General features: G+C 44.1%; 1 protein-coding gene across 8 annotated transcripts in view; it reads right to left on the reverse strand.

Moving 5' to 3' along the window:
• KDM5A (lysine demethylase 5A) overlaps positions 1 to 26,813 on the reverse strand; it is a 1,841,472-nt gene that overhangs the window by 1,274,603 nt on the left and 540,056 nt on the right. The window lies entirely within an intron of this gene.

Consider the following 26,813-nt stretch of genomic DNA (forward strand, 5'->3'; position numbering starts at 1 on the left):
GGGAAGTCCTGGTCGATGGGGAAATCGCCTCCTTTGAAGCACTGCAGTAGAAATTCTGGCTCCCAACAACCGAACGACATCATTACACAACTGATTCACGCCCTACGGACACACGTCCAGTCAAACCCCACTATTCCCGAGTACACACCCATAGAGCGCAATATACTAACAACATATATCACTACAAAATTCACTTCTATATTATATAATGCCATGTCCTCCTTTGCCACTCCGGAACGCCCTCGTCTTAAATCCAAATGGGAGGAAGACGTGGGAGCCATAGACCCGAGAGGACTGGACCCAGATCCTAATGCACCCCAGGGAGATTGCTATCTCTTCCAGACTCCGCCTCGTCCAACTAAAAATCCTACACAGAATATACAACCGAAGAATTATGTTACACAGTTGGAAACGAGCCCCAAACCCGAATTGCCTCCGATGTGGGGGAGAGGTTGGAACATTCATACACATCCTCTGGGAGCGTTCGTGCATCCAGATTTTCTGGGGGGAATGCTGCAATGAACTATCCAGGGTAGTAGGCCGCAATATAACACTAGATCCGAAAGTGTTGTTGGGTACTCGTGACGAGAATACTGCTAATAAATGGGAGGGATTGCTCCTATCCACAGCTGCAGGACTAATGAAGCGGAACATTGCACAAAAATGTGGTGCCGCAGAGGCCCCAACAATGGAACAATGGGCAGACGATATGGACACACTTGCAATGTTAGAGCACAGAGTTTATAAAGCAAGAGGCTGCCCTGCCAAAGCCTCTAAGATATGGGGCAAATGGGAAGAGCGGGAATCCTAGTAATTTCATGGTGCCCTAAGGTACAAGGTTAAATAGTAAATGGCTTGGGCGGCAAGTGGAAACCAACTGACTTTTACCATGCTTTCGCTCACTGATTCTTTCTTTTAATGCGTATGTTTTGACCTTGTTTTTGTTTTCCGTTGATTGTGATTGTTGTTTAAACCCAATAAAATGCATTATAAAAAAATAATCAATAAGGCACAATCCACAGCAGTTGCCTGATATTTTTTTCTCTTAATGAAGCTAAATTATAGTACGTAGTCTTGATATTCTTGTCTACTACTCCATTTACTGTACTAGCATAGTTGGTCGAAAAACATTTGACCTTTTACTTTTGACTGAATTTGTGATTTTTTGGTTGAAATTCGGTCAAATTTGATTATACATATATATATGGGGTGGGGTAAGGGAATAGGGGGGTTGTGAGGGGTTTCTCCCCCTGTATTTACAGCCAAATAAAGAGCAAAGACAAATTCTGTCATATGTGAAAAGGTCCAATATTTCGATTAAGTAGACCCAAACCCTATTTTCCCTCCCATACTAGCAAGTATGTCCTTAAAAACCTAAATAGAGAATACATCCTCAAGAGGTTAAAACAAATATGAAAAAGTGGCTCCATGAACAGAAGATCTAACAGAGAAATGTCTAAACACAATAACCAAACAACCCTCCCAAATATTTGATATTGACTGTAAGTAAAAAGGATACTTTATCCTTATTAAAAGATGTTCGCACCCCTTAAAATTCCTCTTGAGATCAGGCAGCAATATTATTAGAGTTCGTACCTATGCCACTGATTTGTAAATATAAATGGAGATTTGTGGGTAGAATAAAGGGGAAGGCTTCTCTATGTTCATTATTTCCCATTTCTGTTCGGCACATTTTCCTGGTTGTGTGTATGTCTCTTAGCTGCAAGACTGGTTTTGAGTAAGTATCACAGCTCTGTTCCCAGGACGATGGAAAACAGAGGCACAGGTACTCTGATCATTATATTCTGTGGTGAAGTTATTCTGTTGCAATTATCATCCTTACACAAATTATGAGAAGCATGTTCTCCTGGCTTTTAATTACTTAATTCAAATGACAGATTTCCTGCCCTTTTACCATCAGTAAATATTGTATCCTATGCATATTAGCCAACCACATCAGCTATAGGTGATATATGTTTTTTGCAATACAGATGAATGTTTTTTCCAGAAGCATAAAACACTTTCTGCATTGTCTCTGGGCAGTTTCGACGAATGATTAGCCACAACTAAAACTATTATACAAAGGATTCAATGCTTTTTTGTGCATACTCATTTTCCTCTGTGCAGGAATACATTTGCTAGGTAGTGTGGCAGATCTTGAAGTCTGGTTGTTGAGCCCTCTTTATAATCACATCCATTTTTTTTGTTAGCCTACATCTTTGGAAAAAGTGCTTTTAGATGCACATTTTACACAGATTTGTAAAGAATTGCAGTGGTTGTAAAGGGGAAATTCCCTTCAAAACTCTTTTTTGCAGATAACTCACTAACTGGGCATGCTCACAAAGTCGTTCACCTCGTTAGTTGCGCTCATGGAAATGAATGTGTGCATGAAAGCCAACCATCTCCACACTTAGATAAAAATAATTAGAGGGAACATTGCTTCCTACTACTGAACACCTGATGTGCCACTCACCCATTACCACAGGTGCACGTAGAACTCGGGTCCTGGCACTAAAGGGATAGTTTCATCAGAGAAGACAGTGTGTATCAGATACCAGTCATGCACGCACACAAGAACCATGACTGTCAATTTGAAGGTGTCAGTGCGAGAAAAGCAAACCTGCCAATGTCTGCTGCAGGCAACAAGGATATCAGACAGCAGCACAGCAGTTGCATGTACCGTGAAGTGTTGATCCTAGAATTCGGACTGCACTGAAAAACACTCCACTCATGAAGCCACACAGAGTTGCACTCACCAACTAGACTGCTGGGATGTTTGTTGTTTCGAGGGTGAGCACTCATTACAGTGCTCACTTAATCCATGTGCACAGCTAGAGGCCTTCATCCGATTAGAAGACGTGGGGGTAATCCCATCAAATTATGGACGGGAGAGAGTAGCAGATCAAGGCGTGGGACCAGAAATTGGAGACGTGTGGTGGGAGATAGCATGTGGTGAAGCAGCAATAAGGGAATAATCAGGAAGGAGGTGGATGAGAAGAGGTGTGGAGAGGAAAATGTAGGGAGAACGCAAACGTTAGAGTAGAGGGTGAGAGGAAGGTTAAGAATTTTGAAGGTTGGATTTATTGCATTCAGACGCTTTGCTGCTCCATTTTAGGAATTTTATTCTATATTAGTTATTTCAGTGCTACTTGTATAGAAATTAGAATGGTGCCACCGTGTCTAGCTAGAATCTACATAAACTTGGAACTTGTAGGATCTGATTTTAATTTGTTTTACGGACTGTAACACAGGATTGACAGTTGGGACTACACTGGCCATCTTTCCTTGGGTACTTAATCGCATAACCAGGTGCGTGAGCGCCGGCGCATGAGGCGGCTTGCGCCTGGGGCACGTCTACACCTGTGGATGTCCCTGCTGCTCCTACATGTCTGTCGACGCAACATAGCTACGGTTTGTTAATCTTTTGGTTTTGATTTCCTCTTCACTTGCCCTTATTCCCTTTTATTTCAGGGATGGCTTTGAAGCCAGTCAGCCAGATCCACCCGCATAGCCGTTGCGATTTATAAACCTGATGGATTTTCTAACCGTTTGTACAACTTCATGCGGGTGACTGCTCCCCTGAGTTCTCTCCTCTCTTCCTCTTCTCTTCTGCAAAGGGGTTGGAATTGCCATACTAAAATCCTTTGCATGCCATCTTGCTATGGATTTCTGCACCTGCCCTAAACCTGCTAGTACTTCTCTTCCACAATCTCTTGGCTTTAATACAGTCATCCCGAAGAGCGAGAAGGCTCGTCTTGTCCCTTTGCAGCCATCATGCAGCAAGAAAGACCCACAACAGTTTCCTGATACTGATATTGCACTTCCCCCTATCTCTGTTTCTCACATAGTTTTATCACATTACCCAAGCGCACTTACAGCAATACCCCCCCAGATTCTTATATGCTACAGTCTAATGTGGACCTTGGCTCGCCTCATTTACACCATGACGGTTTCACTGACCCAGTTTGGTCAATTAAGGCTGCACCGCCTTCTGTGAATTCCGTAGTGAGGGCAGAGGATATAGAGGAATTTCCGTTAGAGGATGTCCCTTCCTCGCAAACTTCTCTTATTACGGAAAATATTTCGGTTGTAATTGACCAGCAAGCCCCCTTGTTAATGACCATGCCGACTCACGACTTGTCCTCCTATCTCTAGATGGCAGGCCGCCCAAGAGTCACTGCAGGCGGACAGTGTATTTTATGAGGGAAGGAGCAATGAGATTAACAGAAGCAGTCGTTATTTGAACATTTCTCTGTCAAATATGCAGTCATTAGCCAACATGCGACTGAATTAGCAGATTTGTTAGCGCAGGCAGACAATGATTTTAGCCCTCACTAAAATCTGGCTCCATGATACTGCCTCTCACGCAACCGCCCTTGCCACTCCTGTTGGCTATAGCATGCTTAGGGTCCATCAGACTTCTGCCCGAGGTTGGGATGGAGGGGGCTTTCATATATAAGGACTCTTTTCAAATGCACATAGCGAAGGCTATGATTCTTGATAACGGAGTTCTTACTAGTAAAATTCATTATAGACTATTATACCACTGTCTGTATTCGTACTGCTGATAGGCTTCCACATAAAACCCCTGAATTCGAAGAACAACTGCTGACTCTTCTTACTGACACACGAAACCTAGATCAGATATCTTGATTTTTGGGGACTTCAAAATGTGGGCCAATAATGATGCTGACTTAGACGCAGCATCTCTTTGGAATGGGCAAGAAGCAATGGGCTTCCACCACCACTCTTAAGGTCGCCAGGCACAGTTATGGTAATATATCAGACTGAGTCTTATCTTAGAACATCAGCATTAATTCGATGCAGCTAGACCCTTGTCCTTGGTCTGATTCACCTGCCAATGTCCGGTGACATGTTGCTCCCAGCAGCTGTACCTCATATGGATTCCCACTCCAGAAAAATAAAACTTCTCGGAACCTGAAAAAGCTTTCGCCAGAGGCTATTGCTCCGCTGTTTGACCCAGGTCGTTCTAGGCTATGCACCTTTTACAATTCTAATGATTTAGTAGCTCAATTTCAAATAGTGGTCCATGGAGCAATTGACACTGCTGCCCCCACAATCTGAAATTTTTGAATGTGAAACCATAAACACCACCTGGTTTAACAATGAGGTCAATGAATTTACAAAAGTTAAAAGAGCCTCCGAAAGGGCTTGGAGAAAAAAACTGTGTGCAGAGTCTTTACTCCAGTATAAGAACTCTGCAAAAAAACAAAAACAAACAGGCCATCCTCACACCTAAACAGGAATCCAATGACAGGATCTCCAGGGATACATACATACTTCTGATCACGCACTAATGTGCGGTTGTCTGCACTTCTTGTGTCTTTTATACAGCCAGGAATGGCTACCATCGACACTTTCGGTCCTCGAGACGCCTACGAAATATTGACACAGATTGTGTGATTTAAAAAGAACATTCCGGTGAAGTTCAACCGTAAGGAACCACATTATTTTTGTATTGCACAGAATGGGGTAATTATATTAATCTCCATTCTTTGTCTGATGGAATCACTAACTATGTGTCTCCACACGCAAAAGCAAGTAGATAAACAATACGCTTCCAACAGCCCAACAACAATGGCGATTTAAATAACAGAGATATATACCTGATTAACCATGAATATACCCAGGTTGCACACTATATATGAAATACAATGGCTGTTTTTTCACATGAACTGTTATGGCATGTGTTACTTTTGCCACTCATAACAGCTAGTTTTTAACATATATTTTTGTTTGTCCTTAGAGATACATCCCTAGACATCCTATACTCACTAAGAAGAATACGACACCTGGGCCTCAGCTGTCGTTTTTTCGTGTCCTGACGAAAGCCTTATCTGGTCCTATATTCATCTAATGGACATCAGTCACTTGTTATATCTCTGAAGACTGTATTCTTTTAAGGCTGGAAACAGAATCATCTTGTCGACACACCCCCCACACGGGTTTATGTTTTACATACTGTCCCAACTGGGGTTTAGATAGAAGTATTACCATTCTATGTCTATATGATGAAGTCACTCTTGTCACTACTAACATCACCTTTGAAAATACAATAGGTTTGATGTATAACTTGAATTAAGCCAACAGATCTATGTGATTGTTTGCACATGACTTTTGCCTTATAAGATTGTGATTTCTCTTTGTTTTGTTCTATGTTTTTTAACATTTTGGACCTATCATGCTCCAATTTTTTTATATGTATTAGAAAAATCAAATCAAATTGTTCTATTGCAATACTAGCTTGGTGCATATCTTGTGATATTTGCTTGACACAAGATTGTGATTCAATTTTGCCCCATTTCAGTTCATATCAACCAGCCCAGCAGTGTGACACCATTAGGTAGCTTGTTTTGGGAACCTCCCCCTTTTCTATCTGTCTTTGACCACATCCCACAAGCCCCTATCCAAAAAAGAGGTCTCTCTCAGCTCATATAGCTATATTCAGGTCCACAGAGATACAACACTAACTTTAAAAGTCCATCCCTACGATGTATGAGGCCCAAAAGTTCGCCAGAGGTCCACACAGTTTTGTGAGTCAGGAAAAAGTTAAAGGAAGGCTTCTGGGATCCAATTAAGTTCCATGCGATAGAGGGCAAGTTATTCTAGTTAATAAAAGTGTCCCCCACTTTCGCAGTACTTGCATGAGCAGGCAAAGGCAAAGCCAAACTAACTATGAGCTGGGTAGCCACTGGGTAATTCAGGGGCACTAACGAGGGCTCTTCTTCGCAGGACTCTGAGCTGATGTCGAGAATGGATGTTCCCTCCACTCCAAGAGTCGAAGCTCCTTTGCATGACTACTGAAGATCAGCTACAAGACGGGGCTCTTCCAGGACAGTAGCAGTAGTTGGTCACCATACCTTCTTCCAACGGGTTTCCCTGTCTCCTTACACGTCTTGCAGCTGGACAGGATACTTGGCCCCTTCAGGATCTCTCTGGAACAGGGGTGCAGGGGTCCCTTCTATCCAAAAGCCAGGTAAGAGATGAAACTCCCACTAGTCAAAGATCTGACACACACACACACACCGTCCCCCTCCACCCACCGCCCCTCTCAGCAGTGGTCCAATTATGCATACCATTCAAACACAGTGAAATCATTTTGTGGATTGGAACCAGACAGTCCCAACCCACTTTCTTGTGGCAAACATACATGGCCCTACAGTAGTCCGCGAAAAGCCTCAGCCCCGGGCAGTGCAGTCTATAGAAGGTTCTTCCTGTCCTCATAGGTCAGGAAGAAGGGTTAGAGAAAAGATAGCCATGGGACAAACTAAAAACCTTATGGCATGGCCATGTTTGGACACTAGCCTCAGTAGGGCTGTAAACGCGGTAAGGCTTAAACAAAATACACACAAAAAACGTAACTGCTGCCACCAGCTTGTCACTTAGGCACACCTGGAGTAGCCAAACATTCTCTGTTAGTGTAGGGCAAAACAAAAAGTGTACCCCATTGTACTGCATTTTAAGATGTATTGTACAATGATCAAAGGTTGCCAAAAGTGGCAACAAAGTAATTAAGGCCTAAAGGAAATGTGAGTTTCCCCATAAATTAGCAAACGCCAGTGTAGTGAAGCTGAAGGCTTCATTACACTGCAAAAATGTCATGTCAGATTCAATAATAAAAGGGGGTCCATAAAAATAGAGGGAAAGGTGCTGTAAAGAGAAATCTCTCCTAACACTGGATTACACCCGTCCTCGAGAAGGATAACTTAGACCTGTCAATGGAAAGCAATTTGAGGCCCATTACACATGTCCCTTTTTAATAGGAATTCAAGATAGAATTGCTTTCTTGCAGCTGCAAAAATTTATTGAGACAAACAATATTTTGATGGTCCGTTAGTCCGGCTTTAGAGACTAACATGGGACGTAAACCACTTTGCTTGACCTTAAATCCAATAGGTTTGATAATATAGACAAAGGTCACCCTGCACTTTTAATGTTCGATTTCTCTGCAGCATTTGATTTGGTCGACCATACTCTCTTGGTGAAAAGATTGGTGGCCTGTTGCTTTGAGAGCACAGTGTCTTGGATCGAGTTGTTTTACGGACCCCAGACAGTGAGAGTTGCTATGGGTGAATTCCAAGCTTATCCTGTTGAACTAAAATGCAGAATCCCTCAGGATTCATGCTTATCCCCAACCTATTTAAACATATATATCGGAACCATCTTTGATCTTTTGGATAGCAGCGGTGTCATTTATACAAAATGCAGACAATGCCCACATTTTGCCTGAATTAAATAGTAACCACGATCAGGATTCTATGGCTCTTAACGAGATCTTTTCCCCGATTCAATCTAGGATGGCGAATAATTTGCTAGCACACAATGATAGTAAGATTGAGTTGTTAATTGTTGGATCAGGGCAAAGACTGAGTAAATTGAATACTCGGTACACCCAGTTTCTCATTGCGGATTGTCTGATTACTGTTGCGCCTCATTTAATAACTATGTCTATTTTGATTCACAGCTATCCTTTAATAAACGGGATAATCAACTTCACTTGTTCTGTGCCTACACCTCGCGCTAGTGAGAAATTCAGCCCCATCTGGCCAAAGAGAGCAGAGACCTTCTGGCTACTGTGCTCATTAATTCCAGGTTAGATTTAACAGTCTTCCGGCCACATCCTCTAAATCCAACCTGAAAAAATAATTCAGAATGATGCGGTCCAGGTTATTTGTTGGCTTGCTCAGAAAGACCATGTCACGGTGGCCAGACACTCCTTGCAGTGGTTAACTGTGACACACAAGATTACACACAAAGTAGCTTGTTTGACGTGGAAATCGCTTTCTGGCGCGAATATCCACTAAATATTTAGTTGATCGTTTTGAAACCCAAGCTATGTAGGAGATCCCTTTGATCTGATAATCTGCTTTTTCAGCCCCATTTTAAACAGGTAAATTTGGTGGTCGCAGTAATTACGCTTGGGCATCAAATTCAAGGAATAATCTTCCATCAGCTTTATGACCCATCACTTATCCCACTCACTTTAAAAGAGCTAAAACGGTTTCTTTTTAACCCCTTTAGTCCTTTACTGTGGAGGACTGGGTATCTCGTCCTGTGCAGTACTTGCATTTGAACCTGATTGTGTCCTGATAGCTGCACTCAGGTTTGAGCTAGGTCTCGCTTTATAGAAAGCTGCTGGTCCCGCTGAAGGGATGCCTTTATGAGGATTTGACTGATGTACTGATTAGAACAACATCGCCCGTCATTGCTGACCTTAAGAAATGGGGAGATGAGATGCTAAAAAGAGCAGACTTGTCAGCCAGTGAATTAATTGAATAGTCACACGTGATAAAGATCTTGTGCAGGCATTTCTGGATTAATAAGATATCGCAAATGAGGGAATATAGGAGTCCAGGATGGCCGCTGTAAGGAGAGCAACGTAATCAATGCTCTCCGGAACCTCAGCAGCTGATCTGAGGGATGAAAAGGAAGAGACTTGATTTTTAACCATCTCACAGCAAGATCAACGTAGGAGGCGCTGAAAATACGGGCAGCTCTCTGACAGACCAGATCCAGTGAGCGGGGATGTGAAGGGAAGCAGAAAGGGGTCCCTGTGGAACAGACATACCTGGCGGACCAGCAGCGAGACAGGAAGGAGTGGAGGAACCACAGAGAAGGCAGTCGCCACTCCAGTCCGTGTGAAGGGCAGAGGGAGAATCATGGCTTCAACGGCTCTCCCCAGCACAGGAGATATCTTGGCGGTAAGCGGTGGAGGGGGAGAAGCCAGGGACTAAGCAGAGCGCAGAGGAGGATGACAGAGGTGAACAAGAGCCCTACAACTTAGCCCCACCTCCGAGAACCAGAAGCGAAGAAAGGCGCCTCCCAGGGACACAATGGACTATGAGGCCGCCGGGGGAGTGCAGTGGAAAGAAGTCGAGGGTGCCAGGCCCCCACAAGGCCAGGGGGCCTTCAGAGGGATCAGCTCCTCTCACCCCGCACACAGCTAAACTACAGAGAGCCATCAATTGATCAGCAACAGCCCGCGGGGAGAGGAAACAGAGCAGCTGGCCCCAACAAGTGACGTGGGCCTCATTGCAGAGATTGTCTGGAGGCAAAACCTCCAACAAGGGTACTAACAGTCAAAAGACAACCAGGTGCCTGCAGAGGAGGAATGCGCCTACCAAACCCGCAATATAAGGAATAAAAGGAGCCCAAACTGTACAGACTATCACACACAGCAGAAGGAAAGTGAGCCCGGTGGAGAACTGCCACCAAGCAGGGGGTTTCCAGCGAGATAAAGACCTGGTAACGAGAGCAGAAGGGAAACAGCTATTTATTTTTATTTATTGCATTTATTTTACCTCCAAACCCGGAAGTACCACGGCGTAGTTTACAGTGTACTTATTCTTAGTGTTTACATAATTGGTAGTAGACAATATACAGACACATAAGGGGTTACCTATTTACATACATATATACATTTCTTAAACTAAACGCAGTAGACTTAACGCATGCAGGTCTTTAGCAATTTGAGCAGTGGTAAGCTTGGTGCAGGGATGAGTCCAGTGGGTGGGGGCAGTTCTGAAGGGTGTTATAAATGGCAGATGGGAAGAGGGGGGTTAGGTCGGGTGGATCTGAGATAGGAGGGGGTAGATGAGGGTCGGTCGAGAGGTTAGAATTTGTTAAAGAGCCATTTTTTCAATAGTTTCTTAAATTTGTTGAGACTGGGCTCATTGTTGAGTTTGGAAGGGAGTGTATTCCAAATTCTTGGGGCTGCAGTTGGGAAATTCGATTGACCCGTTCTAGTGTTCTTAAAATGAGGCGTGAATAGGTGGAGGTGGACATTTGATCTGAGTGTTCGAGTGGTTGTTTTGTGGCTTAGGCAGTTAAGGTAGCTCGGTGCAGTTCCTGCGATACATTTATGAGCCAGTGTGAGCCTTTTGCGCATTATTCTTGCTTCAATAGGGAGCCAGTGGGCTTCTCTTCTTTGGTGTGATATGTGTTGTCTTTTTTTATGCCTAAAGCTGCTCTTAGTGCTTGGTTTTGAATATGCTGCATTTTATTTAGGTTTTGTTTAGAGGTGCCTAATAGAAGACTGTTGCAGTAATCGATCTTAGATAGTAAAAGGGCTCTGGCGAGAGTGATGCAATTAAGTTGTGTGAGGAATGGCCTGCCTAGTGAGATAAGTTTGGCTGTGTATGACGTGGATGACGCAAGGGCATTTATGTGTTTGCTCAAGGTGAGGCTGGAGTCTAGAAAGACTTCTAATGTTTTTACTTGTTTGGAGATGACGATGGGGGTGCCGTCGATGTTTGAGGTGTATTGTGGGGGAAGCTTTGCTAGTTGAGTAGGAGAACCTACAATGGAAATCTGTTTTTTCTCCATTTAGGCAAAGACTGTTTGCAGTCATCCAGTTCTGGATGATGGAGTAGATTTTGTTTACCTGGATGGTGTCTTGTTCTAGATTCCCCAGTATTGGAATAAGTATTTGGATGTCGTCGGCAAAGTTTGTGTAAATTACTCCCATTGCATCTAGTGCTGCAAAAAGTAATTTTGTGTATCCATTGTATAGTTTTGGGGAGAAGCAGGAGCCTTGGGGAACTCCAAGGGGGACTGGTATGTGGTCGGCTGCTACATCTCCTATAGCTACTCCGGAGGTGCTGTCTGAGAGGAAACAGTTGATCCAGGAAGTGGCATCCTTAGAGAATCGGAAGTTGTTCGACAGTGTTTGGCAGAGTTTTTGGTGATCTACTAAATCAAATGGCGCAGACAAATAGAGTAATAATAATAAGCATAGTTGACCTGATTCCCTAACCGCGACCATCTGTTTTTTTAGGTCAAATAGCGCTGTCTCTGTGCTATGGCCTGGACGGAATCCAGACTGTCTTTCTCCTAGTAGGTGGTTGTTTTCAAGGTGGGATTGGACTTGAGTATATGCAATTTTGTCTATAAAACTTTGAGAAGGAAGGGGACTGCAGTGATAGGGCAGTAATTAGTTGGGATGGTGGGGTCTAGGCTAGGTTTTTTGAGGAGTGGGGTGACCCATGCCCCTCTGATATTGGACGGGACGGTATTGGTATTGAAGGAGGCATTGACAAAATTGGTAATGGTTGTTGCTAGGATGGGAGCGCAATCCTTTGCCTAATTTGGCGGGGAAAGGATCTGCTTTACAATTAGAGGGTTTGAGTGATACTATAGTTTTTAGTACTTGGTCAATGGTTACTGGGGTGAAGTGGAATTCAGGTGTATCAGTGGCATAGTCTGCTATGGGCAGGATAGTAGAGTTTGAAGGGGTGGCTAGTAGCTTTTTTTGTAGTTTGATTTTATTTTGCGGGGTGGTTATTTTAGAAGCTAGCGCATCCTGAATGGTAGTGCACCATGCTTTGCTCACTGTGACTGTACTTGGGGGGTGAATGGGGGTTTCTAATTCTTTTAGGATGTCGAGTAATTCTTTACTACTTGAGGAGGCATTGGTGATGCGCGAGTTTAGAGAGTTGGCTTTCTGGGTGTACACTTCTTGTTTATAAAGTTTAGAAAGTCGCTGCACTTACTTTTAAGTATCGCTGGTGGGGTTTTTCCTATGGAGGTGCTCTTGTGCTCTTTTTTTTCTTCCGAGTTCTCTGAGGTCATCGTTCAACCATGTTTTGCTTCTTTTGGGTTTGGGTTGTTAAGATTTAAGCGGGCTATTTCATCAATGGCAGTTTTTAGGCACTTATGGTAATCCATAGCAATGGCTTTTGGTTTATGATCTATTGGTTGAGTAGTGTTAATTAGTTTGATCAATATTGGTGTAAGGTTCTCCTGGGTGAGTTTCCTGGAGTCACGCGTTAGGGAGGGTAGTTCGGAAGCTGCCGGAGGGGAAGGGTCCTCAAGTGTGGTGATATTGAATTTGATGAGCCGGTGATAGGTCCAAGTCATTTCTATAGAAACTTCTATCAGGATTGTGGAGTTCAGCGTTAGAATCCAGTCCAGAATCTTTAGAATGTGTGGGAGTATGGACCATTCGTTTGAATTGGATTTCTAGGAAGGCATTGTGGAATGCTGTGGCTTTGTGGTCAGATTGGTCGTTAAAACCAAGGTTGATGTCTCCTAGGAATATGTATTTTGTGTTGGGTTTGAGTGTAGGAGCGATGAGTAGTGGTAGATCTATGTCTGGGTGAATAGAAGGGATGGGGGCTCTGTACTCTAGTAGAAGATTGAATGTGGTTTTAGGATTGTGGTTAGCTTGAGTGTGAGGAGTTCATAGCCTGCTAGGGTTTGTGTTGCATTCTCTAAATTGGAGGGTGGATTTTGCTATGATCGCGACTCCACCTCCAATGGTTAGCGATCAGATATGAACAGTGTGTAGTCAGGTGGTAGTGCTAATGAAATTAATGGGCCCGAGGCTGTATGCAGCCAGGTTTCAGTTAGCGCTATAAAGTCCAAATTGTGTTCCAAGATAAGATTGTGTATGTCGATGGCATGTGCGCAGAGTGATCTCACGTTGAGTAAGGCTCCCTTTAGGGGATTTAAGTCTGGCTGGAGATGGCTGTGTGTGAGTTGCTGGGGTGACAGGCCTAGGGTTTTTTGCTGGTTGCATTGTGATGTCCAAAACCAAGGGAAAGGATCCCCCAGTCTCCTCAAAGGGGGCCAGAAAAACCACAGGAGAGTAAGCCGCAGAAGATGAGGGCCAAAGATGCCAACTGCCCCCAGGCGACGCAACAGACCCAGGAAGAAGCGGACAATTAAGGACCCAAGCTCAAGAAAATCAAGACCAAACAGTGACACATTAACTACTGAAGCAGTATTTCATTGACTTGAGATAAAATCGCAGACACAGTCCAAAGACAAATGGACAAAATGAGGGGAGATTTGACGAAGGCCCTGCAGGACATAAAGCGAGATGTAAATAAAATGGAAGAAAGGTATATATGCACGAGAGAGCAAACCAAGAACTGATGGAAGACTCAAGGAAGACAGACCTTGCCATGGAACAACTGGCAAATGCGACCCACAAACTAGAACTGCAGGCAGAAAACATAGTAAACAGATCTAGGAGATCAAACATTTGAATTAAATGCCTGCCTGGTGAGCTACTAGACAAAGATCTGGAGGCTGCAGTTAAAAGCATTTTTATGGACCTCCTGGAAGCCGAAGACCAATTGAACGTAAATCGATAGTCCATAGAGTGGGGCCCCGAAGAACAGAGCTGGGGCAAGACCAAGAGATGTCCTATCAGCCCTGCAGGACTTCACCTCGAAAGGAAAGGATTCGGCATACGTCACGGAGGGCTAAACAGATAACCCATAATGGAACAGACCTACTCCTCTTCCAGGATTTGTCCCAGACAACCCGGTCTAAACAGAAGAAAATGCCCCCAGTTCTGATGGTGCTTCAAGACAAGGACATTCAATACCGCTGGACCTTTTCATTTGGTTTGGCCTTTGAATGGCAGGGGAGGCACCACCGGATTGGGTTCTACGAAGAAGGCGCACAAATTCTGGGTATTGAAGATGAGGACCAAGGCCTAAGAGACACCTCATCGAAAGACCTGAATAAGACTAAGGTGTGGGAATGGTCGACGGCGAAGCTCAAAAGGAGCAAGGAGGAGGATTCCAGCTTCAATTGAAAGGACTGGTACTCAAACCAGCAGGAGAGTGAGAACCTGTAGGCAAAGGGCACAAGCTATCTGCTGAGAGGAGACAAGAGGGAGGAGAGACTAAAAGCGCAAGCCTAGGGAGGCCAAACTAAATGGACTACAATGGTGGTTCAGGGGGGACTGGGAGTGGAATCCGGGATGGGTATGGGAGAACCAGCAGTGGCACAAACTGGGGGTATTAAAGGGCTCAATCATCGAGAAGGTGATTCGAGGGGGCTAGAGGCCGGTTAAGTCCACCCAGTGCTGGAGTAACAAGGGGGTGGAAGAGGGAATGGGGAGCTCGGGAGAGGGGAGGGGGTCTGACCTGGATCCACTAAGGAATCAGGAAAGAGGAGGCAGCTCCCAATACAATGGACTAACAAGGAAAGTTGACCATCTCTCTGAACGTTAATGGATTGAACTCACCCTTGAAAAGGAAAAAACTGGAAAGATTTGTACGGAGCGAAGGCCCAGATGCAATAGCCCTTCAAGAGCCCCACGTACAGAGCAGGGACAGACAGGGTGGAAATAAGGGGGTATAGTCATTTATATCAATCCAACGATAAGACCAAGAAAGGAGGGGCGCTGATAACCCTCTGTAACGGTCTGGACCTTACAGTTACCGATAGCGAGAGGAACGCCCAAAGGAGATACCCAGCTCAGAATTTAAAGGGTGGGGGCGAGGGATACACAATTGCAACAGTTTATGCACCCAAGACGGTTTTATCCAAAAATCAGTGTCCAAATTGGAAAGATTTGCCAAAGGAACCTATAGTCCTGACAGGGGATTTTTAATTTGGCGTGGAACCCTGACAAGTATAGGAGCAAGAAAGTCATGGGTGGGCAGGGTAAACCCTCGAAATAACTAAGAAAAAATTGAAAGGCTCGCACTGGTGGATGTATGGAGGGAAAGGGGTGGGGAGAAGGAGGGGTACACTCCCATCGCTCGTCATCCAGTATAGATTATACATGTCATCTTGCACACTGATGGGACGGGTATCCAACATATAGATGGGAGCAATAACCATCAGATCATGCACCTATGACTGACGATCAGTAGGCGAACAGGCCGCCTGGGACTGTGGAACTGGAAATCGCCCTCATTTCTGTTTAAGGACGACAACCTGAGAAGAAATTAGGGAAGGGATTGCAGGTTTCTTCAAGGACAATAATGCGGGAGATATATCAATGCAGACGAGGTGGGAAGCTAATGACCAGGATGGGAGTAGGAGCGAGCAGGGACACAAGGAAGGAATATAGGGCCATAAGGGGTGAATTGGAACGAATACAGGATAGGGCGGCAAAAAGGCCCCTACTATTAGTCAAATAAAAATATTACATAAAGGCCAACAAGGCAGACAGGTTTTTAGCTAGAATGCAGAGATGGGAAGAGAGATGGCCAAAACTATATTAAAAATAAACAGGGAACCGGGAGGAATGAGCACAGAGACAGCCGACATCTGCCAAGAATTCGCTAGATACTACACAAAACTATATAGTTCCGGAAACCCATCGGAGCAAAGACAGATAACTGTGCATTAGGAGGAATATCAGAGCAGGAGAAAAAGGCCATAGAACAAGACGACAGAAGAGGTGTGTAGGGCGATATCATCACCACTACCCCTTAACAAATCTCCAGGTCCAGATGGATTCACATCTGAGTTTTATAGATCCTTTAGGGAAACCTTAATACCATACCTAGCACCACTTTTGGATGGCTTTGGGAGAGCAGGGCAAATCACTACATCCATGGAAGAGGTAAAAGTAGTCTTACTCCCAAAAGGGGGGAAAAAACAGACCATGTGTGGCTCTTATAGGCTGATCGCCTTAAACAACTTTGACGCCAAGATTCATACAAAGGTCCTAGTGGACCGTCTAGACCGACTCCTACCAAATATCATGATCACAGATCAATCCGGTTTCATTGGGGGGAGGCAGACGAGCGACAACGCACGAAGGATAGCGCATCTCCCCTAGAAAAAGTAAAAAAATAAATATTCCTGATCTAATCATAGCTCTGGATGCCGAAAAGGCTTTCGATAGGGTAGAGTGGAACTTCTTGCTCCTCACCATGAAGAAGATGGGTTTCGTGGGAACATTCTTAACAAGGATTAGAGCCAACTACCAACACCCATCATTACGATTAGCAATTAACGGGCAATTATCAGATTCAATTAATGTGCAGAGACGAACAAAACAGGGATGCCCCCCTTTCGCCATTGCTTTATGCAATTCACCTCGGGCCCCTACTGGCAGCAGTAAGGAAAATTAAGAAATAGCAGGGATATCATTTGGGGGGCAAAGATCACAAAACCGCCACTTTGGGGACAACATGCTACTAACCTTAACAGAGCTGGAAGTTTCCCTTAAAGCCATGGAGAAAGAAATGCACCAGTTTGGGGCAGTAGCAGGGCTAAAAAATAAACAACCATAAATCAGAAATACTGAACCTCAATACACCAAAAGTGATACAAAGGGGAATAAAAAAAACTCACATATAGATCGGCTGAGGGGGCCATAACATACCTAGGAGTGAAGTTGACGAGAAATATGGAAGAGCTATTTCTAGCGAACTACCCACCCTTGCAAGAGGACAAAGAATAAATTGATTGATTGGGGTCAGTTAGCAATATCATGATTAGGCAGACTCAATGTTTTGAAGATTGTTATCCTTACCCAATTATTGTATTACTTCATGACCGTACCAACACAAGTTCCAAACTTCTTTCTCCAGGCCATCTGAAAGCACTTGGGGAGATTCATCTGGAATAATAAAAGGCAGAAGATAGTGAAGAGGGTGATTAGGATTCCAAGGAACAAGGGCGGAATGAGGGGCTGGGTTTTAAAGTGTACTTCCTAGCAGCTCAAACAAGATTCATCAGAGACTGGTTTAGGGACGACCGGGATAAAGTATGGAGGGCAAAGGATGAAGCAGTAATAGGGGAGAACCTAGAGGAGGTACTATGGAAACCAAAGGAGGACAGGCCAATAAATATGTACCACAGTAAGATACTATCAGTGGTGGGAGAGTGAGACCTTCAGCTTGTGGAAAACAGACTTCGGGGTGGGAGAAGGGGAGAGGTTAAGATACACCCAAATAAGACACTGACTTCTACAACCGCCAATGAAGGAAGCCACGACTCGAACCCAAACGCCCTTCGAAAAATGTCTCTCATCAGAATCAGGGGACAAACATAGTGGTGGGAGATATAGTCATACACCAAACAGGGGGAGGAACCAGGGGAAAGGAGATATATATAACAGGTTGGGAAGGGGCAACAGGCCAAACAATAAAAGAAACATACTGGAAGCAACTGTGGCCCACTATCCCCAAACAAATGAGGTCCCTTCAAATTCAAGAAATATGGGTAAAACATGTTACAATGGCACCCAACCCCAGCAAAAATCCATAAAATATACCCCAGTGTCAAAATTGTGTTGGAGGGAATGCGGAATGGAAGGAATCTGGGTACACATCTGGTATGAATGCCCTTGCATCCAAAAATATTGGGGTCAATTAAAAAGGCTGTAGAGGAGGCCCTGTAAGTGAAGGGAGGGGGTAACAGAGGTTTGGCATTGTTGGGTCTGGGAAGAACATTGGATGAACTGCCCTCGAAAGCAGAACGCAAGGTATAGGGGATCTTAATGGTGGCAGGGCACTGACAATTGTACAACACTGCAGATCAAAAGACCTTCCAACGGAACACCAATGGGTGAGGAAAATGTGGACATTTGCAGCTCGGGAATGGGCATCTTACTCCCTATAAAGAGACTGCCAAGGATTCTTGGCTGATTGGGCTCTGGTGTTGAGACTTGTTCAGGAAGGAGCAAGGGGGAACTGGTGCACGAGCCGAATGAGACTCTTGGGTTTAGTGTAATTACTCCAGGCCAATCCCATTAAGGGACACATGTACGTTGAAATATGCAAAGAGGAAGGGTCCATACTGTTCAAAAGGGGCTTGAGATACCAAGGAGCAAGATGGCACGGAATGAGGAGGAAAGAGGCCAGGGAAGGATCAAGATTGGACAAACTTGGTTCAGCAGATTTGTTCATTACTATGCACAATTGTGTTCATCCCAATTTTTTGAAAGAATATCGATCGGTGACAGTACCCTTTTAACTATTGCAGTAATTAGGGTATTGAAAGCCGCTGGGTTTATTAAGTTGTGCTGGTAAAGTTGTTTATTTGTATAGATTGTTTTAGGACTTGCTTAAGTTTCCAGGTTGCCATTAATTGATTTTCTCTTTTTTTGCTCTTTCTTTGTAAAGGTTTTAATCTTTTGTTTGGATTCTGTAAGTGAATATGCGTTTTTGAATTCTTTGTGTAAGGTGGGTATGTACAACCAAGATCAACATAAAAAAAAAAAATGGATGTGGCCATCCTGGAGCTCTGGCTGGGCCACGTTACAGCTTTTCCCTCTGGGGAGGGATGGGCATCCCGCAAGAGCTCCCTGGGACCCCAACTGGGCTGGGAGGTGGTCTACCCACATGGGAGACAGGCGGCCAGAGGCAGCACCCCTAAGCGTCGGTTCTTCCTTCTTTCCCCCCAGTAGTTTACTCTGGATGTGTGGCTGTGACCGGCTGTTTTCACCTCCACGATTCTCTTGGTTCACCTCTGGTCTCTAGTCATCACACTCATCAGATGGCTTTCTCTTTTAGTCGACTTCCATGTAATTTCATGCATGGCGCCTTGGTGGAGGTGGTGGCACCCGGCTGTCTCTGGGTTCTCTGGTGACATTTCACCTTCTCTCCCTTAGTTCCTGGCAATTCCTGGCATATATACTTTGCTCCTTGCTAACCTTAGCTATTACATTCCAAATGTATAGTATGGTTGTACTTTAGACTGAGACTACGCTTTGTCCATGCTTTACAGGGTTCAATTTGGACTTCTTGGTCCTGAAGACAGAGGTTCTAAGAACTCCAGTCCGCCGAAACGCCATCTCCATATACATATGGTTCAAAACTTCAAGTCTCTCCAGTTCTTGTAGACCCTAGCCACTGTTTACCTAATTTATGTCTGTAGTCCATATAGGTTAGTGCCACTGACTTTTGCTTTCTAGAATCTACCCTGGTAGAAGTCTTCCTCATATAATTAAGTTTGGCGCCTTTCCTTCTTGCCCTAGTTGGAGTTATGGGCAGTTTTGGTATGGAATCTGGGCATCTAACATACATGTGTGCTGAAAATCAATGAATGTTTCACTTTTGCTTTGAATATCCTTTGAGTGTTCACTTGTGCTTAAAATCAATTAATGTCTTGGATGTTGGTTTTTCTTTTGTAAATATTCTATGCTTCACTTTTGCATTGTATGTCATTTTGATTGTGCCGTATATAAAATAAACTATTTAACTTTAGACCCTATTGTATTAAGTACTAATTTGCCTAGCATTGCTTGAAATTCTAAATATGATTTACTGTTATGTCCGCATGACCAGGATGGTTAAACACTGGTGATTTATTCCTATTTAATAATTCTGAATGGGAACAAACTTACTGTTTGGATGTCCTAAAGCTCTGGCCAGGCCGTTTTTTCCCTTCAGGGAGGGACAGGAACCCTGCCAGGGATCATCAGGACCGTCGACCCACATCCTTGAGGTTTGGCTGTATCGCGTTAGTTTGTCTGTCTGTGGAGGGACTGGTACCCCACAGGATCGTCCCATGACCGCCACTGTGCTGGGGGTTGGTCAGCCCAAGTGCAAAGCACAGACCAAATGCCGGTTGCAGCACCCCCGGCCGTCAGAGCTCTGCATGTGCCGCATTATAGCTTTTCCCTCCGAGGAGAGAAAGGGGCCTGCCGGGGCTCCACATGACAACCGCTGGGCTGGGGGGGGCAGTTGGCACACAAACGATGCAGATGCTCAGGGGCAGCATCTCCGAGCCGTCCGAAAGCTCTAGCCGGGCTGCGTCATAGCTTTTCCCTCCAGGGAGGGATGGGGACACTGGGACCGCCGCTGGGCTTGGGGACGGTCAACCCACATGGGAGACACGGCCTCAAGGCCAGGAGCAGCACCCCGGACGTCCTAGAGCTCTGGCCAGGTCCCATTAGAGCTTTTCCGTCTGGGGAGGGACGGGAACTCTGTTGGGTCTCCCCATGATCGCCACTGTGCTGGGGGGTAGTCCACCCACGTGCGAGGCAGATACCCAAGGCTGTGGGCAGCACTCCCGCCTGTCCTGGAGCTCTAGCCGTGCAGTGGTACAGCTTTTCCCTCCAGGGATGGATGGGGACCCTGCCAGATGGCCCCATGCCATCTCCTGGGCTGGGAGGTGGTTGACCAATGTGAGGCAGACACGCAAGGCCCAGGGCAGCACCCCTGTCCATCATAGTGCTCTGACCGGGCTGCGGTACAGCTTTTCCCTCTGGGGAGGGATGGTGCCCCTGCTGCGGATCGCTGGGCTTTGGGACATTCAATCCACATGGGAGACGGTGCCCAAGGCAGGTGGGCGGCACCGCCGGCCGGGGCTCCCCATGACTGCCTCTACGCCGGGGGTGGGCGTCCCACCTGCAAGGCAGACACCAAAGGCTGGCAGCAGCACCCCCGGCCATCCTGGAGCCCTGGCCGGGTTGCTTAAGAGCTTTTCCCTCCAGAGAGGGACAGAGACACCACTCGGTCGCCCCATGACTGCTGCTGGGCGGCAGTCAACCCATGTGATAGACAGGCACGGCCAGACGTCCTGGAGCTCGGGCCTGGCCGTGTTACAGCTTTTCCCTCCAGAGAGGGATGGGGACCCTGCTGCGGCTACCCATGAACATACTGGGCTGGGGCTGTAGTCGAACCATGTGTGAGGCAGACACCCAAGGCCAGGAGCAGCACTCCAGATGTACTAGAGCTCTGGCCAGGACGCATTAGAGCTTTTCACTTTGGGGAGGGACGGAAACTCTGATGGGTCGCCCCATGAGCACCACTGGGCTGCAGGCAGTCGGCTCACATGCAAGACAGACACCAAAGGCCAGGCGCAGCACCCACAGCTGTCGTAGAGCTCTGGCCAGTCTGCATTACCGCTTTTCCCTACGGGGAGTGATGGGGACCCTGCCAGGGCTCCCTGGGACCAGTGATGGGCTTGGGGACGGTCAATCCTTTTTCTTTTCCGCCCAGGTACACACACCCAAGTATGTGAGGTCTGGTTTTCTTCAGGACATCTGTGTGAACGAGGCAAGGTAGGATGTGCGACAGTCATTTCCCAGTGGGAAATGTGTGAAAATAGTGCATGGTCATATTTAGAACTTTGCAGTGCATTCTGGGTAAGTAATTCTACAGCGATTCGCACAAGTGATGCCTCGTTGGATTCCCCCGTTTGTCTGTTCAGAAATGCAGGGCATTCCCTGGTGTCCTTGATGGCTACGACACCCCAGGCCCAAAGCTGTGGGGTAGGATGAATCTTCCGTTTTCAGATCAGTTGACATACAAAAGGTTTACCCTTTCTCTTTTCCAACCATGTAAGCGCACCCATTCTAGTGAGGTCTGGTTTACGTCGGGACATCTGTGTTAACATGGGAAGGTGGGACCTATGATGTTTGAGTGTTTCGATCAATTCCTAGTGGGAAATGTGTGAAACTAGTGTATTTTTTGTCCCATTTTCAACTTTCCGGTGCTTTCTGGGTAAGCGATTCTAACACAATTCACACAAGTGAGGCCTCTTTAGATTCTCAGGGGTGTCTTTAAAGAAATTCATGCGGTTTCCCCATTTTCCTTGGTGGCAGTGGCACCCCAGGGCCGAGTCTGAGGCTCGTTGCCGTCAAAGCAAAAAAACAGTCTTCCTAGGATGTTCGTGTGTACCAGTGGTTTAGGTCATTGCACCCACACATGTGAGTGGCCATTTTCAATGGGACACCTGTGGGAATGGGGCCAAGTAAAAATTATTTTGATCCCTGTCCGTTTCTGTAGTTTCCCAAATGGCTAATACAACAAAATACTGTATTTTGGCAACATTTCCTATTTGCCATGAATTCTGGGTAAAACACTATTTTGCCATCAAGACGTATTTTAATTTCCCTGGGTTTCTCCTTTTCAAAAACGCACAGGGTTCCACATTATCTTGGTGGTTGTGATGCCAGAGCCCTCAATACATGTGCTTGAGGCAAGCCCAAATATGCTCTTCAATTAGAAATTCCATGCTGGCAGTTTAGCGCTTTCCCTTCGGCTCAGGCCAGTGGACCCACGCGTGAGGTACCATTTTCATTGGGACACTTGTAGCAACGCGAGAAGGTATGTCATGCACTGGTTGCTGCGCATTTCATTGTTTCCCCAGAAGCGAATACCTCAAAAATACTGTATTTATTCTACTTTTTCATAATTGCTGTGCATTCTGGTTAGGAAATTCTTGTACCAACAATGGACGCGGGATGTACTTGAAGTCGCACATGGATCATCTTTTCGAAAATGTATGCGGTTCCTTGTGTGGGAGTAATGCCTCAGCCTTAAATCTATGGGCTGCCGACAAGGCTGAATACACTCTTCCCAGAGCATTTGCCATACCTGTGCTTTAGCCATTTCTTTTTAAGCCAGGGACAGTGCACCCACACATGATCGGTACCATTGTTATCGGGACACATGTGGGAATGTAGGAATATAGGACATTTGTTTTTTTTTCTCTTGGTTGTGATAAAGTTATCATACATATCCTACTGCGGTTTGTTACACAACCCTTTCATTTCACAAATGTGCCCTACATTTAGTTGCTGCTTTAAGCACTACACGCTTTTGTGACTTGCGCAAGGTCACCTATCCTTCAAAAAGGCAACCTTTGTTTTTTCAAACAATGTGTGCTTGGCATTCTTCACCACATTGGTTTTTGTTATTTTCAAATGCCAAGTAGGGCAGTTTAGGCTGTCAGCATAAAAATACTGTGCACCATGGCTTGGTTTTTTGGCTCGCAGTATTGCTTGTTTTGTGAAACATTGTGATAAATGTGCGGTTTCCTAACTAGAAGAGTCAGGGGAGTGTGGAGAGGCGCATTGCTTTTCTGAATATTCATGGGAGCCATTATCTTATAATTGCAAACATGACCAGCACATACTTTTTTTTTTGTCACTTCCAATTTTGTGCCAAACTATGGGAATTCCTACCGTCCTCTTTCATTCCTTGCAAGAATGTCCTATTAAAAACAAAAAAGGCCAACAACTGTTAGCGAAAATTCAAAGTTTCAGGATAATACCATCAATTTACAGCGATCATGAACCAATTATCGCTGTGATTTCTCACTGGAAGACCAGAACAAATCTGATATGGGATACCAAAATAGAGCTGGAACATAGATTAAATTGTCTAAGGTTGAAAAGAAGTGACTTTCACACTGTACTGGAAAACCTGGAAAAGTGGCAAACCAAAGAAAAAATGTCTGTAGAATATGACGCATCTCTACAGATATTTAAAAAAAGCACTGGAAAATACACAAAACCAAGAGCCAAAAAATTACATGTATATGATCCAGAAGTGATGACACAAAATAAACAACCGAGAAAGGATCTATACGTATTAAAAACTGAAAAGAACAGAGGAACAAAAGAACTGATCCAAAAGAAAACAAAAATTGGCAGAAATCCCATAAATCACAATTGTTACAACAAGATGCTGAAGCCATGCAAAAAGCCATGAACAACATAAATAGCAGGACACTATGGGACCTGCTAAATGAAAAACAATCATCAACAGCGGCGCTCAAGAATCCAATACCAGAAACTGCTTGGATGGAGCAATTCACAAAACTGTTCAATGAGATAGAAAAATCGGACTTCGAAAATAACACTAACGAAGAAGAAGCAGGACCCTGGAATATCCCATCCGATAAAGAGGATATAAAATTGTTAATTCCAAAAGCAAGCTCCTCAAGAGCCCCAGGGCCAGATGGCCTATCGAATGCGGTGTTAAAAGAAGATCCAAAGAAATTGGCAATTTTTTGTGAAAGCCTGTTCAAGAGAATTGTTAAGCAGGGACAAATCCCAAAATCATGGAAGTCGGCTATTGTTCCAATTTTCAAAAAGGGTAATAGGATGGAACCTAAAAACTACCGGCCAATTGCTTTACTAGATTGTTTTGGGAAAATCTTTGCTACCCTTTTGTTAAAACAACTGAAAACATGGATCAAAGACACAAACATATATGATAAACGGCAGTCGGGCTTTGTTGAAAATCTAGGGTGCAATTTAAATCTCCTGATATTAGGATTGATGAAAAAAGAGCTTATACAAACAAACTATACACAGCCAGCATTGATCTAGGCCAAGCCTTTGACAGCGTAAACAGAAGACTTCTCTGGAAAAAAATGGCCTTTAAAGGCTGCCCTACAGATCTCCTGAAAGCAATCAAGGAACTGTACGCAAAAACTTAAATTAGAGTCAAATTAGATCAAGGCGGCAGCCTATCAAAAGGACATAAAAACAACAAAAGGCCTTAAACAAGGATGCCCGCTAGCAGCCACTCTTTTCTGCTTTTATATTGAAGACATGCAATACTGCCTGGAAAACAGTAGAACTTTTTGGTTATAGGTCAAATGGTCGAAAAAAAAAGATCGACAAATTGATCGAAACCAAATAGTCGAAAGACAAATGGTCGACAACCCATAAAGAAAACGTAAACAGGTGATTTGATCGAAACAAAAAGATCGAAAGACAATTGATCGACAAACACATAAATAATATACACGGGTCATTTGATCGAGAGGAAATGGAATCGCATTGAAATGACCATGAAAATAAAAAAAGGTCACAGGAGATGACATTAAATAAAGAGTAAAGCACCTTGTATTAGACCAATGATCACAGCTGACGGTTAGAAACGAACTGTCAGTTCGTCAGGAAAGTGACAGAGCAGCTGATCAAAACACGCAAGTGAATAGAGTATACGTGACTGAAAAAACGGTGAGGAAAACACACTAAATAAGCGAATGAAAGAGTGGTTCACACAGTTTTATATTAGAAATGGGGGGTTCCCCCCAAACCCCCCATTTTGTTTTAATCTTTTTGGTTCACACAGACTTATATTAGAAATGGGAGGGGTCCCCCCCCCCCCGCAACCCCTCAATTTTTTTTTTAAAATCTTTTTATAGAAATGCGAATTATCTCAGAAACAAAATTACGAGTCGATCGTTTTTTACCATTTAGAAATTACATATTATAATTTCAGGGGAAAAAAACTTTAACTGCACACTCATTTACCAAAAATGAAAACAGACTGGGTGGATGAATTTTTAAAAATGTGCTATTTCAGATACGTATCGATTAAAATAAATGGAATTCATTAAATTGCAAAGAGGCGCAGCGCAATTAACGTATGAAAGATATATACACAACAAGGAATGCACACGACAAGAAAAGAGCTATTGGAAGTGTAAGGAGTACAAAAAAAATGCCTGCAACGGCAGAGCAATAACGGAGGGAGAAAACATACGTTTAACTTGAGATCATAACCATATGCCGGACACTACGACAGTTTTGATAAAGAAAGCACTTAACGAGTTGAAAGAAAATGAGGAAATGAATAAAAATGAAGCATCAACTTCGCTAGTAGCCAAAGCATATGAGAGTTTACCAATGCATATAATGGCGCAAATGCCGAATCCAAAAACAGTAAAACGGAATATAAATAGGCAAAAACAACGAAAAGAAAATTTACCCATAGCACCACAAAATTATTTAAACATGATCATACCTGAAGTATTACAAAAAACAGAAAAGGGAGAGAAATTTCTGTGGAAATCATTAGAAATAAAGAGTGAGAAAATGTTAATTTTTACAACTTTTCAAAATATAACACTTGGGAAATTCAAAAACTTGGCATGGAGACGCAACATTTAAAACCTGTCCAACACCTTTTCTACAGTTTTATAGCATACATGGAACAATAAATGGAACACTGATACCTCTGGTTTTCGTTTTAATGCCAGGAAAGTCGGAAGAAATGTACAGCTGTATATACAAATTAATACACGAATCATTGCCGGAAAAAATACCAGAAGCAATAATCATGGACTTTGAACAGGGACAAATAAAAGCATTTTCAAAAATGTATACAGAAACTCATATTCAGGTAAGTTTTTTTCATTTTAGTCAATCAATATGGAAACGAATTCAAAAATTAGGATTACGGACAATGTACATAGAGGACACCGAATTTCAACGCCAGATAAAGAGATTATACGCTTTGGCATTTGTGAAAGAGGACATGGGTATTAAATATTATGACACTTTGATTGCATCTGATTACTACACCAATCATGAGGAACAATTGTGTAATTTAATG

Source organism: Ambystoma mexicanum, chromosome 12, assembly GCF_040938575.1.
Source record: "Ambystoma mexicanum isolate Mex_15411 chromosome 12, UKY_AmexF1_1, whole genome shotgun sequence".
Lineage (NCBI taxonomy): Eukaryota > Metazoa > Chordata > Amphibia > Caudata > Ambystomatidae > Ambystoma > Ambystoma mexicanum.